At 45.7% G+C, this 12,561-nt stretch overlaps 1 long non-coding RNA gene across 1 annotated transcript; it reads left to right on the top strand.

Moving 5' to 3' along the window:
- The first annotated feature begins 1,707 nt into the window (after nt 1-1,707).
- LOC140846934 (uncharacterized) lies at nt 1,708-10,446 on the top strand. The gene is made up of 2 exons (XR_012126458.1): nt 1,708-2,227; nt 7,813-10,446. It is a non-coding gene; the product is annotated as an uncharacterized lncRNA (long non-coding RNA).
- The last annotated feature ends 2,115 nt before the right edge of the window (nt 10,447-12,561 follow it).

Genomic DNA, 12,561 nt, shown 5'->3' with positions numbered 1-12,561 from the left:
AGAGACTTAAATATAAGATCTGAAACTGTAAAAGTAGAATAAAATGTAGGGGAAAGACTTCATGACATTAGTCTTGGCAGTGATTTCTTGTATATATATCAAAAGAACAGGCCACAAAAGCAATTATAGACAAGTAGGCCTACATGGAATAAAAACTCCTGCCCAGCAAAGGAAAGTCAACAGAGTGAGAAGGCAACCAGTGGGATGGGAGTATTTTCAAACTATATATTTGCTAAGGGATTGATATACAAAATATATAAGGATCTCCTACAATTCAAGAGCAGAAACAAAAAAATCCTTCTTTTAAAAATGGACAAAGGACTTGAACAGACATTTCTCCAGAGAAGACATACAAATAGCCAACAGGTATATGAAAAGATGGTATATGAGCAGTAGTGGCCGGTGAGTGAGGCAAGGGGGAGTTTGTTCAGTGAGTATAAAGTTTCAGTCATAGAAGATGAAATATTTTTAGAGGATGGCTGTACAACATGTGCTTATAGTTAGCAGGACTGTACTTAAAAATTTGTGAGGAGAGTGGATCTTAGGTTATATGTTTTTTTTTAACACCATTATAAAAAATTCACTTTTTCTTGACTATTTGGTAGTTGCCCATGAAATCATCTGGAGTTGATGCCACCTGGCAGGCAGATCTCTGGTCACTGTTTCTGTTTCTTTGATTGTAATTGGATTGGTCAGATTTCTGGTGAATCTTGGGTGTTTAGTCATTTTTAGTATAATAAAATAATGCCCATTTGTCTAGGCTCTCAAATGTCTTAGTAGTCAGTTGAGTGTAGTCTTCCCCTTTCCTTTTAAATCTCCTCTTAGTTACAAATGCTTTTTTTCCCCTGGTACTGTTCATTTGTGCCTTCTTTTTTTTTTTTTCTTACTTTATCTATTAGTCTTTTTACAAGAACCATCCTATCAATTTTATTAGACTTTAGTACTCTGCTTCATTAGTTTTAAAGGAATTCATTTTTTTTACTTTTGAGGTTCTTTATAGCATCTAAGTTAAAAGTTTAGCCCACTTATTTTCACTTTTTCTTGTTTTAGAATAAATGCACTTAGAGCTCTATTTTGTCTTCCTGAGCGGTTTTGTCCTTTCCTTTTAACCTAAGAAATATTTTAGAAATACGTTTTAAAGTTTTCAAGTGTCAGGACTTTAAGGAGATATCTTTTAGGTTGTGATGTCCATGTGGCAGTGAATTTTGATTTGTATCAGGAAATTAAAATTGTTCTTCCTTCCCCACCCCCAGCAACCTTGGTCAATATTTGTAAATGTGCTGTGCTTGAACAAAATGAGTAACCTCGGGTACAAAGTTCAGTGCGTGTTTGTAGGTGTGTGTGTGTGAGCCCTTGATCAAACTTGGTACTTGTGTTATTCAGATTCTCTGTGCTTGTCTTGTCTCCTTCTAGTCTTCTGAGAGGACTGTTTGTCCCTAACCATAACTGGTTGATTTTCTGCCCCCATCTCCTTTATGATTTTCAAAGCTGTGCTGTGAGAAGCATTAAAGTGTGTGTCCATCACAGTTTGTTGGGGGCAGAGTGCCTGGTATCAATGTAAAATGTTGTCCTTAGGGGTTACCTACCTTGCCTTGTGATTTTCTGAGATAATGCTACACCGGCTTTATTTTTATCAGACTCTGCCTTTTTATATAACTTTCTTTTCCCTTCCTTTTTTTTGAAATAGGAAAAATGAAACTAATATGTTGGGAGCCACACAAAGACAACAAGATGGCCACAGTTCATGAGGTTCCTGCTTCACTTCTTGGAGATTAGTTACGAGCCCGCGCGCGCCAACAAGGAAGCCCGCGCGCGCCAAGAGATACTCTTCTCCCCCTCCTTCCCTATTGTCATATACCAATCAGAATGTAACTCGCTGCGCCACCCCTGCTATGCAGCCAATCCCCTGCCTCCAAGTATCCTATGGCCCACTCTGCCCCTGAACACTGGTGTATATCTACCCCCGTCCTACAATAAAATTTGAAGGCTTGATCAGAATACTGTCTTGCCTTCGCTCTTCTCTCGCCCCCATTTTCTTTCAGGTCGGATCCCCCTCGTCCCCACGAATAACTAAGTCCCGCTGGACGGGACAAGTGGCGCCCAACGTGGGGCCAGAGGCGCGGATCCTTCGCAGGCGGACCCCCGAGTAAGATATCGTCTGGCCAGACCCCTTCTTGATGAAACAATAGGAGACGCCTTTCGCCGCTCACGGAGGTCGTCGTCCCTGGTGAGTACCGGCCGCCTTATAAGAAAATGGGAACTAGATTAAGTAAAGAAGCGGTCTTCATAAGAGACCTAAAAAGTTCGCTTAGGGAGAGAGGAGTTCGAGTTAAAAAGAAAGACTTGGTAAAGTTTTTTATTTTTGTTGATGAAGTCTGTCCGTGGTTTATTGTTAATGGCCCCGAAATTCATCCTAAAAAATGGCAGAAAGTAGGTAGAGATTTAAATGATTATCTTATCAAAAACGGCCCTGACTCTGTTCCTGTTTCAGTATTTTCCTATTGGAGTCTTATCAGAGATATTGTTGAAAATACTGACCCTGATAAACGTCAACTCTTGTCAGTAGCAGAATATTGCCTCCGCCCCCTATCTCGGGCGGCCTCAAAATCGTCTCTTTCGAGTGATCCCCCTGCTCCAAAATCAGCTAAATCCCCCTCCCCTAGCCTGACACCATCTTTGCTCGGTGCCCTCCATGATACCCCTCCCAAATGTTGCATTTATCCTCCTCTCCCTCGAGATTCGGACTTTGTCGATACACAAAAGGTTTTTCCGGTCGTGACTAAGAGCCAAAATAGCGAACCTTTAGATCCGGGAGACGCGGCCGAACTAGAAGACGAGGCGGCCAGGTATCACAACCCAGATTGGCCCCTTGCCGCCCCGTCGCTTAACCCCCCTTCTTACACTCCCCCTATTCGGCCTCCCAATGTTTGCGCCCCGGCCTTTTTGCCCCCGTCGGCCCCTCCGCTACCCCCTCCGGCTCCCGGTCCTGTTAGCCCCCCCTACCAGCACTGAAGACCTAATAGCACAGATAGTAGAACAAAGAATAACTTGCCATCTCCAAAAATTGGTTGTCTCCCAACCAGTTCGTCCCTCATTATCTTCGCAAAAGAGCCTCTCTAAGAAACCGCTTACAGCCACAAAACCTAAAAAACTGCTCTTTCCTGTTCTTACCCGGGCCTCCGCCCGCTCTGGCCCCACCTCCACAACACGTAGCCCGGAAGAGGGCGATCTTGAAAGCGATGGTGAAGACGCCCCTGCTGCTCAGGAATTAGAAAGTGAGGGGGAAGAGCAGGCTGAGCCAGAGCCGGCCGAACCTGCCGATGGCCCTAGAGAATTTCACAAAATCCATTTCAAAAGCTTAAAAGAGCTGAACGCAGCCGTTAAAGCTTATGGCCCCAATGCCCCTTTTACCCTTTCTGTTCTTGATTCGCTGTCTCGAGGAGGACATTTACTCCCAGGTGAATGGCTGCGTATAGTCCAGGCTGTGCTTACCCGTGGTCAGTTTTTAACTTGGAAGGCAGATTTTGCTGACCGCTGTCAGACCATCGCTGCTGCCAATGTAAAAGACCCTCATTCCCCAACAGCGTCCTGGACGTTTGATAAGCTTACGGGACAGGGCAGATATATCTCTGAAACCAGGCAGCAGCGCCTTCCCCTTGGTCTTTTATCTCAAGTGAAAGATGCCGCTTTGGGCGCTTGGATATCACTCCCTGCTTCCGGGACTGCTAACACTCCTCTAACTAAGATCACTCAAAGCTCGCAAGAAGACTATAGCGAATTTGTTAGCAGATTGTTAGAGGCCGCCGAAAGGACCCTTGGTTCCGCGGCTGCCAATGACAAGATTGTAAAACAGCTAGCCTATGAAAACGCCAATTCGGCATGTCGAGCCGTCCTCCGCGGTAAGACTCGAGACAAAACTCTTGATGAAATGCTGAGAATGTGTAGAGATGTCGATCCTTTTACATCCAAAGTCCAAGCCCTTTTAGCTGTAGGTGCCGCTGTTCAGACTCCCCCGGCTTCTTATCCTCCTTCCTTCCCCAGGGGCGCACCGCCTATGCGTAACTGCTTTAAATGTGGACAGCCAGGCCATTTCGCTCGCCAATGCCCTACCTCAGCTCCTCCTCCTAGAGTTGGGTCAGTCCCCGGTATTTGCCCTCGCTGCCATAAGGGGCGGCACTGGGCCAAAGAGTGCCGTAACAATCCAACAAATCCTTTTTATAGTACCACAAATCCTTTCACCCCCCCTTTTCAGGGAAACGGGCTGAGGGGCCAGCCCCGGGCCCCCCAGCCAATTCCATTTCAGCCGGCCTCGGGGAACAGCCTAGCTGTAGCACTCCCGCCCTCTATCGGGCCACACCCGGGAGTGCAGGACTTGACCTCTGTGCCTCCTCCTCAACAATATTAACGCCTGAAGAGGGAGTTACAATTATTTCCACAGGAATTTATGGCCCACCTCCCAAAGATACTTATTTTCTAATTTTAGGGCGAGCTTCCACCACAATAAACGGCCTTATTGTCCACCCTTCCTTAGTTGACAATGACTATACTGGAGAAATAAAAATTCTTGCTAGTGCTCCCCAGTGCCCTGTCAGCATTATGAAAGGTCAGCGCCTTGCGCAGGCACTCCCCCTCCCTTTAAGTACATCTCACCCTGCTGTTCATAAGAAGCGAGGCTCCTCTACCCCAGGTTCTTCAGACTTATATTGGATCCAAGCTATTACTAAAGAACGCCCCACTCTTAAGCTTAAGATCCAAGGAAAAGTATTTGAAGGAATTTTAGATTCGGGGGCCGACTCTACGGTCATATCTCAGGCTTCATGGCCCTCCAGCTGGCCCTTACACGCTTCCTTGACCCATCTACAAGGAATTGGGCAGTCAAGAAACACCTTACAGAGCTCACAGTTACTAAACTGGGAAGATGAAGAAGGAAATACCGGATTCATTCAACCCTTCGTAGTTCCTGGGTTGCCAGTAAATCTTTGGGGAAGAGATATCCTTTCTCAAATGAAAGTCATCATGTGTAGCCCTAATGAAGTTGTAACACAGCAGATGCTCTCACAGGGTTACCTCCCTGGTCAGGGGTTGGGCAAACTAAAACAGGGAGATCCCAACCCGATACTGGCCACGCCTAAGATAGACCGCTCAGGTTTAGGGTTTGAAAAACATTTTTCGTAAGGGCCGTTGCTCCTCCTGCACTCCAGGCAGACAAGATTACTTGGAAAAGTGATGTTCCTGTCTGGATCGATCAATGGCCCCTTACCACTACAAAATTAAATGCAGCCATAGAGTTAGTGCAGGAACAGCTGGCTGCTGGACATATTGAACCTTCTACATCCCCTTGGAACACCCCAATCTTTGTAATTCAAAAGAAATCAGGCAAGTGGAGGCTCCTACAAGACCTCAGGGCAGTCAATAAGACCATGGTCCCTATGGGCGCATTACAACCGGGAATTCCCTCTCCAATAGCCATTCCTAAAGGGTATGTCAAATTAGTAATTGATCTAAAAGATTGCTTTTTCTCCATACCTTTGCATCCTGATGATTGCAAACGTTTTGCCTTTAGTATACCCATTACCAATTGTGTAGGGCCTTCTCCCCGGTTTCAGTGGAGAGTTCTCCCACAAGGAATGGCCAACAGCCCTACTCTTTGCCAAAAGTTTGTAGCCCAGACTATAGACCCCTTTAGGTTGCTTTTCCCCACTTTGTATATTATCCATTATATGGACGATATTCTTCTTGCCGGTCCTGACCAGCAACAGCTCTATGCGGCCAGTCAACAGCTAGTCACTGCCCTCCGAGATCGAGGACTACAAATTTCCCCAGAAAAGGTCCAGGTCCACCCCCCCCAACTATTTTTAGGCTTTGAATTATTTTCTAACAAAATCCTCACTCAAAAAATTCAGTTAAAGAGAAGCTCCTTAAACACTCTTAATGATTTTCAGCGTCTGCTAGGAGACATCAACTGGCTCAGGCCTTATTTAAAGCTGACCACCGGAGAGTTAAAGCCTTTGTTTGATGTCCTACGTGGAGACCCTGATCCTTCCTCCCCCCGCTCGCTCTCATCAGAAGCACAAAGGGCATTAACCATTGTAGAGCGGGCTATTTCTAAACAGACCATTAGCTACTTCTCTCCACATCTAAGTTTGTGGCTGCTCATTTTCCCTACCCCCTTCTCCCCTACAGGAGTCCTTTGGCAAAACCATCCACTATTTTGGGTTCATTTGCCAGCCTCCCCCCCTAGAGTCTTAGCTACCTATCCTCAATTAGTTGCTGCCCTCTTACGTTTAGGCCGAGAGGCAGCTCTCAAGTTGTTTGGGAAAGACCCTGAAGTTATAACCCTCCCATACAATACATCTCAATTACAATGGCTTATTCAACATGATGATGATTGGGCAATTAGCTGCACCTCCTTCCAGGGGACAATAGACAATCATTACCCTGCAGACAGATTAGTCCAGTTCCTTCAAAAGACCCCGGTTGTCTTTCCCAAAAGAACTAAAACCACGCCAATTGCTGGGGCCGTAATGGTGTTCTCTGATGGGTCCTCCTCCGGCATAGCCGCTTTCAGTATTAATGGGCAAGTTACTCGAATACAGACAGACCTCTCTTCTGCACAGCTTGTTGAACTAACTGCAATAATCAAGGTTTTTGAGCTTTTAATAGATGCCCCCTTTAACCTTTACACTGATAGTGCCTATGTAGCAACCTCTGTTCCCCTATTAGAGACAGTGCCTTACATACGTCCCTCTACAAATGCTTCCCCCCTATTCGCAAAATTGCAAAAATTAATTTTAAGCCGCGATGCCCCTTTTTTCATCGGGCACATACGCGCTCACACTGGCCTTCCAGGGCCGCTTGCCAAAGGCAATGACAGGGTTGATCTGGCGACTCAATTAGTAGCCTCTGTCACGCCAGACTCACCCTTAGCTGCAGCCCAACGGGCTCATGAACTACATCATCTCAATGCTCACACTCTTAGACTCAAATTTTCAATCACCCGAGAACAGGCCCGCCAAATAGTTCGACAATGTCAAGGATGTCTAACTCTCCTCCCAGAGCCTCATAACGGAATCAACCCCCGAGGGTTAGTCCCAGGAGAGATATGGCAAATGGATGTCACTCATTACCCTCCCTTTGGTAAATTAAAATATATCCATGTGTCTATTGACACATGTAGTGGTTTCCTATGTGCATCCTTGCAAACGGGAGAGGCAACTAAAAATGTTATTACCCATGTCCTCTCATGCCTGGCATATCTACCACAACCTAAAATCTTAAAAACTGACAATGGGCCTGGATACGCCAGCTCTAGCTTTAAACAGTTCTGTGCGCAGTTAGATATTAAGCACGTAACAGGAATTCCCTATAATCCCCAAGGCCAAGGCATTGTTGAAAGAGCCCACTTAACCCTTAAAAACATGTTATTCAAACTTCAGTCGGGGGGAGAAGTACTCTATCCGAGAACAGGTAATGCAAAGACACTCCTAAATCATGCACTGTTTGTTCTCAATTTCCTTACTTATGACTCCGCGGGTAAAACCGCTGCTGATCGCCTTTGGCATCCCTCCACGGCAGATAATTATGCACAGGCTATGTGGAGAGATCCGATGACCAACACATGGCACGGGCCTGACCCTGTGCTCATATGGGGGAAAGGACATGCTTGTATATATGATGCTAAGGCACAAAATGCCCGATGGCTCCCAGATAGGCTCATTAAACTCCTAGACACAAATAGAGGCAAAAACAATAATAATTCCAGTCCAGGGCATATTAACCCCTGAGAAGCCTTCCCTTTCTGTTTATTTTCAGGAGGCAAAAATGAAGATATGTACACTATTGACCCTCGTCATGACCTTTCGCCCCGTTTGGACCCATCAGATTTCCAACTTCACCTGGACAGTCACCAATGAAGCAGGAGACGTCGTTTTCAGTTCTTCCACCTTAGCAAGTACCCCCCCATGGCCTGTTCTTGCCCCTGATCTCTGTGACTTGGCCGCTGGAGCTTCTACGGCCTGGGGGACCCCAGACATTTACTTTCCTTTTTCCACCTCCCCTGAGACCTACCCTGAGGGACAATCTACCACTTCTCCTGGGTGTAACAACACCCCTAGGAGAACCTACCTCAGAGAAACAGAATTTTATGTCTGCCCGGGAGCTCATAGAGATCGAGCCCTTAACTATAAATGTGGATATAGAGACTCCTATTTCTGTGACTCCTGGGGGTGTGAGACTACGGGAGATGCTAGTTGGAAGCCTAGCTCCACCTGGGATTATATAACTGTAAGTAGGGCTTGGAATCCCAAGCCTAACTCAACTGTTACCCCAGAATGTCAAAGCACCCAATCCACAAGAGGGCGATGTACACCGCTCTCCATTACCTTTACTGACAAGGGAAAAAGGGCCCCTATTGATGGATGGCTCAGGGGACATGAATGGGGGCTAAGGCTTTATGTTTCAGGAAAGGACCCTGGGCTCACTTTTAAAATCAAATTAATTCGATCTATTCCAAACGCCAACAAGCACGTTGTCCTTGGCCCTATTGCCCCTAAGGCAAGAGACCCAAGACCTTCTAACCCTTCTCCCCTGTCTACTAGTACTGTTTTCCAGGCCTTGCTCCCCCCGGTTTTACCCTCCACAGGCGAAATCCTTAAAGGCCTGGCTAATATGACTGCAAAATCCCTTAACTCCACTGGATATAGCGAGTGCTGGTTATGTTTCTCCCCCGTTCCCCCGTTTTACGAAGGGATAGCAGTTTTAGTAAACACCTCAGCAGACCTCATACTTACCAATGACTCCAGCAAGACTCGCTGGTCAGACCCCTCCCGTTTTTCAGAGACCTCTCCGGGTCTCACATTGACGCAGCTTTCGGGAATAGGCCTCTGTATACATAGCCCCCTCTTGCGTCTACCCCCTCAGCTAGTACCCATTTGTAACAGCTCCTTCTCACCCCCGCTGTCCTATGAATTCCTTGTCGCGCCCAACGGTACTTATTTTGCTTGCTCCTTTGGCATAACGCCCTCTGTTAACCCGCGCTTATTAATATCTAACAATGAATATTGTGTTTTAGTCATGCTCATGCCCAAGATTTTCATACATCCCACCGAAGATCTCCTTCCATATTACTCGGGCTCTACTCGCACTAAGCGTGAGCCAGTAACCGCCATTACCTTATCTGTATTATTAGGACTAGGAGCAGCTGGGGCTGGAACAGGCATTGCCTCCATAATTACTTCTAAACAACAATATTATGCTCTTAGTCAAGCTATTGATAAAGACATACAAAATCTGCAAGAGGGTTTAGACAGCCTGAAAGAATCTGTTGTCTCTCTCTCTGAGGTAGTGCTCCAAAATCGCCGAGGGTTAGACCTCCTTTTCCTGAAAGAAGGAGGCCTCTGCGCTGCTCTTAAAGAAGAATGTTGCTTCTATAAAGACAAAACAGGGTTAGTGCAAGATAGCATTGATAAAGTTAAGAAAAACCTAGAAGCCAGGCAAAAACAAAGAGAAAAAGATGAGGCCTGGTATAAAAACTGGACCTCTGCCACCCCTTGGTTAACTACTCTGATCCCCACCATCCTTGGACCCTTGGCAGGATTCTTCCTTTTAGTGTCTCTTGGCCCTTGGGCCTTAAGAAAACTGACAGTTTTTATTCGAGAGCAAGTTGACCAGCTCGTCAAGCCAGCGGTTGCTGTTCATTATCACAGACTTACGGCCTGTGATGAAGAGTCTTACACCGAGCCAACCAATGCTCCCGGTCTCCGGTTTTCAACTTTACAGGCGTCTCAACCATGGTACCATCGATTCTGGCACCGTACTTAATGTGGCCCATATGCTGGTCAGCCAGAGCCAGACATACCCCTAACTATGAGGGTATGGGCATCGAGATGAGTGCGAGACAAAGTACCGCAAGGGAGGGTTCTTCCTAGAACCTCTCTGGTCCTCCCTGAGAATACGCCTGGCTTGCATAGAGGTTGGTATCCATATGTACATAAAGCCTTGACATATTAAAGTCAATTTGGCTTTCAGCTCTGCCTCTCCTCCCTAAAAGATACCGAGAGCATTTGCAGAATGTTACCCTGCTGGAGGAGCCAGGCCTCTATTCCCTCACTCGATTAAGGCCCACCTTTCTAAAATAAATAGAAAGAGAGGAGATGTTGGGAGCCACACAAAGACAACAAGATGGCCACAGTTCATGAGGTTCCTGCTTCACTTCTTGGAGATTAGTTACGAGCCCGCGCGCGCCAACAAGGAAGCCCGCGCGCGCCAAGAGATACTCTTCTCCCCCTCCTTCCCTATTGTCATATACCAATCAGAATGTAACTCGCTGCGCCACCCCTGCTATGCAGCCAATCCCCTGCCTCCAAGTATCCTATGGCCCACTCTGCCCCTGAACACTGGTGTATATCTACCCCCGTCCTACAATAAAATTTGAAGGCTTGATCAGAATACTGTCTTGCCTTCGCTCTTCTCTCGCCCCCATTTTCTTTCAGGTCGGATCCCCCTCGTCCCCACGAATAACTAAGTCCCGCTGGACGGGACACTAATAATATAATGGTGTTTTCTCACTACCCAGAACTACTAGCCGCGGACATTGTGTACGATCTCTTTGAGCCTCAGCCTCCCTCCCTCTAGTTCCCCTCTGCCCAGCCCTCCTGTGTCCGTCCCCCTTGTGTCATTAGTGTTTATTCTTCCATGTAGGTGTTCACCTGTGCACCAAGGACTGACTATGCCTGTATCCATTTGTACCAAGCAGAGAGACACTTCCAATACTTAAAAAATAAATAAAAGGTAACAGCTACAACTCCCTTCCCCCATCTCTGTCACAGCACTTTTTTTAAATTTTTTATTAAGGTATGATTGATATACACTCTTATGAAGGTTTCACATGAAAAAACAATGTGGTTACTACATTTACCCGTATTCTCAAGTCCCCACCCACACCCCAATGCAGTCACTGCCCATCAGTGTAGTAAGATGCCACAGAGTTACTTTGTGTCTTCTCTGTGCTACACTGTTCTCCCCGTGACGCCCCCACACCATGTGTACTGAACATAACACCCCTCAATCCCCTTCTCCCTCCCTCCCCACCTGCCCTCCCTCACCCCTCCCCTTTGGTAACCACTAGTCCCTTCTTGGAGTCTGTGAGTCTGCTGCCATTTTGTTTCTTCAGTTTTGCTTCATTGTTATACTCCACAAATGAGTGAAATCATTTGGCACTTGTCTTTCTCCACCTGGCTTATTTCACTGAGCATAATGTCCTCCAGCTCCATCCATGTTGTTGCAAATGGTAGGATGTTTCTTTCTTATGGCTGAATAGTATTCCATTGTGTATATGTACCACATCTTCTTTATCCATTCATCTACTGATGGACACTTAGGTTGCTTCCATATCTTGGCTATTGTAAAAAGTGCTGTGATAAACATAGGGGTGCATATGTCTTTTGGAATCTGAGAAGTTGTATTCTTTGGGTAAATTCTAAGGAGTGGGATTCCCGGGTCAAATGGTATTTCTATTTTTAGTTTTTCGAGGAACCTCCATATTGCTTTCCACAATGGTTGAACTAGCTTACATGCCCACCAGCAGTCTGTCACATCACTTTTGCCTTCCCTACCGATTCAGTCTGTCTTGACTTTTAGACGTCCCTTTCAATCCATCTGTATACTTTAACCCATCTATCTGTATGTCTGTTACAAGCGATGCCTAATATTGTGTTGTGTAGTTCCTTAAATATACGTAAATGGTGCCACCGGGTGTGCACTGCTCTGCATTTTGCTTTTCTCAAACAGTATTTAAACAGTTCTTTAAACGTATCTCTGTTACGTACATGTGTTGTGCTCCATTCCATTTGACCTATTCCATCTTACCTACATTTTCCTGTATGTCCTTCTACTAACTTACATTGTCCCATTTTTTCCTTTGCTATTTGTGTGCATGTCCAGCTTCCTTCACTCAACTTGCAGTTGTGAAATGCATCCAGTTATACAACATAGCTGTCATATGTCATCCCTGTATATGCTCCATTGTATAAACAGTTTACCAATTTGGCAGTAGATGGCAGTAGGGCTCTTTTCCGCCTTTGCCCATGGTGACTGTACTATGAACAGCCCTGTACATACATGTCTGGTGTGCACATGTATGCATTTCTATTAGGTAGAGATTTGGGAGTGGAATTGCTGGGTCATAGGGTATGCACATGGTTAACTTCAGTAGTGTGTCAAAACATCTTTACAATGTAGTTGTGTAACAAATTTACATAATCAGCATGCTGGTTGCCCTACATTCTTGCCAAGTTGGTATTATTGTTAGGTTAATTTTTGCCACTCTTAAAAGTGTGTAGTAGCACCTCACTGTGGTTTCAATTTGCCTTTTCTCTTATAACGAGCAAGTAAGCATCTTTTCATATGCTTATCAACCATTTGAAAATATTCTTGGAGGTGCGTATTTGTGAAATATGCCCCTTTTTCTTTCTACGAGATTGTCTTTTTCTTACTGACTTGTAAGGATGGAGTCATAGTTTGAGGTTGTCAGATACATTACTGCCAAGTATTTTCTACTCTGTG

The sequence above is a fragment of the Manis javanica genome, chromosome 17 (genome assembly GCF_040802235.1).
Source record: "Manis javanica isolate MJ-LG chromosome 17, MJ_LKY, whole genome shotgun sequence".
Taxonomy (NCBI): domain Eukaryota; kingdom Metazoa; phylum Chordata; class Mammalia; order Pholidota; family Manidae; genus Manis; species Manis javanica.
The sequence above is the reverse complement of the archived record's forward strand: the minus strand, read 5'-3'. Positions and strand labels throughout refer to the sequence as shown.